Genomic DNA, 6,000 nt, shown 5'->3' with positions numbered 1-6,000 from the left:
AAGTACCCATAGATTTTTAAAAGAATTTGAAGGCCTTCATGCAATTTCAATCAATGCTTTTTCCCTTTGTTTTCAGCCACCCTTTTGGCTCTTTCCATGCAGAGGAAACATTTTTATTGTAAAAAATGATTATTCTGATCTATTGTCGGCAGAAAGCATCTCATAAAAAAATAGAATTGAGAGACTTGCAGTTCAAACCATTTGTAGCAAATGTGAAAAGTAAATATCTTCTTAACAAATCATGTAATAAACTATTGGCAGAAGCTTTATAAAGTTAAAATTAGTAATTTATTGGACTCTGAACTTGAGGAGAACAACTACATTGGGTGAAAATATAGCTGCCATTTCAATTTATTGTTAGTTTTCTGACTCCTGATGCCAAACCACGGATTGTTTATCAATCTTTACAGACAGAAGTGACTGTATTAATGTCCTTTACAAACAGATCCCAAAGAATGAATTGTATAGCATTTCCTTTTGTTCATAATTTCTATAAATCTTAAGCAGTTGTTTGTGTCAAGATTAGAAGGGAATTGATGCAAGATGCAAAAGGAATATGACATGGAATTTTTATAATAAAAGCTTTTCAAAAATTATATTAAAAATACATTTGGATATAATTAATAAATATCAAGATTTTCTCTTGATAAATTTATCTTAATTATCAAAATGCTGTCTTAGCTGTACCATGCATTTAAGATGTGAAAATTAATTCACCTGCTTTTATTGATTCTACTTTTGATATAAGTTTCTGCAATGCATTGAAGAGTGCACAAAATTCATATTATTTTAAGATAAACTTAATTAGCACACAATCAGATGAATGCAGTAATGATGCTCAGCAAAATTTTGCTAAAATGATTATCTGAATATTCTCACATCATTGTTTTTGGGGAGCAAACTGTGCACAAATCATTGCCAATGTTTACTGCAAGACAAGTGAGTCGATACTTCAGACACTACATTGCTAGAAAATGCTTTATGTGGCCTGAATTGGCAAATATAACCAATTTAGATTTAGAATGTTTTTATGAGATCATTGCGATACCTGTGAAGTCATCAGTTTACAGTCATTTGACAGAAGCCTGTATGTTGTGATGTCCGGCTGCTGCCATCAACGCTGACCTTTTCCAGCTCCATTTACATCCGCGCATGCCTTATTCTCTTTGGAAAGTTGGTGCAGGCACGGTGGGTTATGTGTACTGTGGACAGTTGGTGTAGGCACAGGGGTTTCATGTACTGGGGATATTTGGTGTAGGCACGGGTGTTGGGGTGTGAATTCTTTATTGATAGAGAGAGGAAAGTGAGTGAGGCTCATTTTATATTTTATGTTTACTGATACCACGGATTAAATGTTCATTATCATTGATCATTTGTCACAGACATTGTTGTTTTAAGTCATTTCTGCATAGACATTACTACTTGGAATATTCAGACTACATTATAATAAATCATTACAAGTTAAAATACTCATCTGGATTTAGTAGTGGATTAAATCAAAACACGTCACTGTAAAGACCCCCAACTAGCCTCCAAGTGGCTTGTATGGATAGTGTTACGAACTAACTAACACACAGAGTGTGTTATTTATTATTAATTATTTTTGGGACTAAACGAACTTTGTTAGAACTAACACAGGAACAGCAATAGAAAATTCACCAGACATTGGTAAATTCAAAATAATAGTTTTTTTTTATTACACATTTCTTACTTATCTCTAATCTTAACTTTAAATTTAACCCCATTATGTGCAAATGTAAAATGTAAATGTGTGTGTGAAATAAATTCCCACTCTGAAAAGTCCATTTTTAAAAATTTCAGCATCATTTTAGTCTTGCTTGAAGGTCTTAAATTTTCAGTTCAGAAATAATTACATAGCACTTTTAAACATCATATCTTCAAGTCTCTACTCACAATCTACCCTCTTTTCAAAGAGACAGGGAATGTGGCTATTTTCTTCCATGATGAATTCACAAACACAGACAAAGGTTAAACAAAGTGTCCATACAAAAATAGACCCAGAAGAATCTTGTCCTCTTTTTCAAAGAGACAGCGAAGTGGTCTTCCTTATTTCAAAAGCCACTAATTCTGGATTCCCCTTTTTCCCGGAGTAACACACAATACAGCACCTATTCTGGTTACTGTAACTCAACTCTGTCTTTCACAAGGTTTCAATCCCTATATGTCACAGGGTTTGACTTCTGTCAACTCCAAACTGAACTGAACTAAAAATGTCTGAATTTGATAATATATATTTCTCCAAGCCATGTGAAAGTTACATCATCAAGGTCATTCTTAATTCCTAGAAAACATGTGATCAGTTATTGGAATTTTAAACAGTTGCCAACCCAGTTTCTTGTAAACCATGGGATCTTCATACCTCTGTTTTGTAGATGACATGGCTCTGAACATGAAATCTCTTCTCTGAAAACCATGGTTCTCTGCAAATGTGCTGTGAACTGTGTGTTATCCTGTACCAGCCCACAACTAACTTACTTGGAATAAAAATACAATATTTTAACTCTACAATTTACTTTACTAAGATTATAGTTTAATGTTAAATTAAAGGTTAACACAAATCTGTTACAATAGCAATTGCTACATTACATTCTGCAGTCAACAGAAAAATTATTTGGAACATTTGGAAGGGAAAAAGTCCTAATAAAAGTGTTTGGTTTGGAGTTATACTGAACACAATATGATGGCCATGCTGGAAATGCTGAGAACAGGCTTGTGAGAACAATCTGCCTCCATTGGTCTGAGTATCTGCCACAGAGGGGCCCTGAGGTGCTAATCCTAGAGAAGAATGTCCTATACACACACTGGTAGAACCATTTCCTGTGAAACAGTGATATTATTGATTGCAGCCGTGGTGGAAACTTCCTTGTTGCCAGCACCATATCACAGCCATCAGAAGCAGGAGGATTATGCCTGCAGATTCCTTCTGTGTATTTATTTAGTTTGAACAGAGTTTGGAAGTGTTGCCGCTTGTCAATTGGGAACTGTTAATTTTGGGTTTTTATTCTGCGTGCTTGGTCCTTGAGCTTGGTGGACAGTTGGATGGAGACACTGCTGCTGCCGACGATGCCGCTGAGGTGTGAATAAAACCACTGCAGAAGACATGGACTGAATTTAAAATCAGCAACTTGGAAATGGCTGAAGTTGTGTCACAAAATGGCAGTGAAGAGGATGAAGATGCAAAGGATGTGCAATTCCAACTGGGGAAAGAGTCAAATATTAAAGCAACATCTGACAGGCAGGATGAAATACAACCAGTTGGCAGAGTGTCAAATGTTGGAAGCAGGAGAAGCAAACCAAGTTCTTCTGGATCAAACTCCAGAGTTTTCAGTCCAACATCTGCATGTATAAAGGCTCAGGACGAAGTGGCTGCTCTTGTTATACAACAAAGATTGCCTCTATTATCTGGAACAGTACCAAAGTGAACAACCAAGTGAACTTGTAAGGAGTTGCCTACATATGGCCTCGGACAGAAGATTCACGATGGCTAAGTCTTGACTACAGGAACATTTTGGGAACAAGCATACCATTGTTACAGCTTATGTGGAGAAAGCTCTTACATGCTCATCAATAAAACCAGAAGATGCAAGGGCTCTAAAAGTATATGCGCTTTATCTAAGAGGATGTTGTAATGCCATGGAAGATATCGACTACATACATGAGCTTAATATGCCTTAGAAGAATGAGAAGTTAAGGGGGGGTGGGGGAAGAGAAGCAGTTAAGGAGGGAAAAGGAGGAGATGGAGCTGGATGCAAACATTACTGCTAATACAGCCAAGGCGAGGGGACTAGGAGCCTCAAAGGGATCCAATGTTCGAAGTAACTTATCTGAGGTGTCTGATGGTGTGGAGTCATATCTTGAGAAAAGAAAACAGGAAAGGAAAGCATTTAATATTAAGGCAGATCCTTCTGTACCACAGTTATAAGACAAATCCTCCCAAGGCACAGTGTTAACAATCCACAAGCACCATGGTAACAACCACAGACAGAGCTGTGGCTTGGGTCTGGTCGATCACCGCAGCTCCCTTGACATCTAGTCAAGCATCAGAAATCTGGGTGAACATGCACATGTGACATCTCCAGCTCCATTATCTGCTACTAGCAATGGTGAACCAAGCAACACATTCTCACTCATGGAAAAGCAAAATGAAATCACTGCATCATTAATTCAGTTACTGTGTTTCTCTACCATGCCCAAGAAGGAGGTTCAAGTTTTCGATGGTGACCCACTTCAGTACAAAGCATTCATTAAATCCTTTGAACACATTATTGAAAGCAAGAACAAAAACCACAGAGATTGCCTCTATTATCTGGAACAGTACCAAAGTGAACTTGTAAGGAGTTGCCTACATATGGCCTTGGACAGAGGATTCACGATGGCTAAGTCTTGACTACAGGAGCATTTTGGGAACGAGCATTCCATTGTTACAGTTTATGTGGAGAAAGCTCTTACATGCTCATCAATAAAACCAGAAGATGCACTTTATCTAAGAGGATGTTGTAATACCATGGAAGATATCGACTACATACATGAGCTTAATATGCCTGCTAATATGCTAATCTCCTCTGTATCATTCCAATTTTAGTATATGTGCTGCCGAAGCAAGCACTCCTGCTAATATCTAATCTTCATAAGGAAGTTGCCCTACTCTCTAAGGGATATGCGGAGAACTGTGGTCTGTGAATTCCAGAAAAAACACAACCTAAAGGTGACCTTTAACAATACGGTGGATTTCCTTGAAAGGCAAGTAAGGATTGCAACAGAGCCGGTATTTGGAGATATCAAAGACACTCCAACAGTGAACAAAGATGTAAGGACATCCAACTCACTGCCTCATCCCAGATTAAAAGAAAATATCCTTGCTACCATGGTGACCGTTGCAGATAATGAAAATAATAAAGGAACTGAGGAAAAGGAGAGTTTGCCTGATGTGAAGAACTGTTTGTTCTGTGGAGGTGGTCATGCTTTGGAGATGTGCCCAAAGTTGGAAAAGAGGGCACATAGTGAGAAAATCACTTTTCAAAAAGAAAATGGAGTACGTTTTGGCTTCTGTGTAAAGGACACATCAGCAAAAACTGCAGGAAGTGACCAGAATGCTGCATATCCACCAATGAAAGAAAGAAACAGAAAATTAGCAACTAGAAACAAAGGAAGCAGCTAAAAACTGGGCTGTAGCCTCAGTCCAGTCAAGTGGTCTTACTGGGTCTTATTGATAACTATTGATAACTAAGGGTCAAATGAAGGTAATTGAAACCAGCATTGTTTCAGGCTTAGAGGTTACTGGACTGAACAGCAGCAACTTTTGTGATCTCCCAGGCATATACACTCAAAAGTCTATGCCTGTTCACATCAAAACGATATTGATCGGTGGTCTCATCTGAGGAATGTTCATCTACCTGAAATTGACTCTGAAATAGAGATGCTAATTGGCTCAGATGTGCCAAAGGTTCTGGAACCATTAGATGTCATATGAAGTGTAGGAGATGGACCTTACACTGTCAAAACCATACTTGATTGGACGACTAATGGACCATTCGGAGGAAATAAAGATATCGCTCTGGAGCAGTCAGCGACAAGTGTCAACAGGATACCGGCTGTGAAACTGAAGGAGCTGTGGGAACAGCAGTTCAGGACTGACTTTCCTGAGTGCTTCAGTGACGTCCAAGAAACTTCAAAAGAAGACCGGCAGTTCTTGGGTTTAGTTTCAAAATCTGGCAAGCAAGTTGATGGCTATTATTGCATTGGATTACCTTTAAAGGAAAGAGAAATATGCATATCTGAAACAGAGAGAACAAAAGGAAATAAAAGGAAGAAAATAGATGTTCCTTCTGATTATGCTGAGATTGATTCAGATTCATCTGGGGAGCCTCTTTTCAGAGCGCGTGTTAAGGAAAAATCAACACTGCAGCAAAAGACTGTTAATAAGAAGGCCACCTCTGAATAAAACAGATCATTGTAAAAATAATGAAAATCATGCTTCAA

This window comes from Narcine bancroftii, chromosome 2 (assembly GCF_036971445.1).
Source record: "Narcine bancroftii isolate sNarBan1 chromosome 2, sNarBan1.hap1, whole genome shotgun sequence".
In the NCBI taxonomy this organism is placed as follows: Eukaryota; Metazoa; Chordata; class Chondrichthyes; order Torpediniformes; family Narcinidae; genus Narcine; species Narcine bancroftii.
This window is presented reverse-complemented; position numbering follows the sequence as displayed.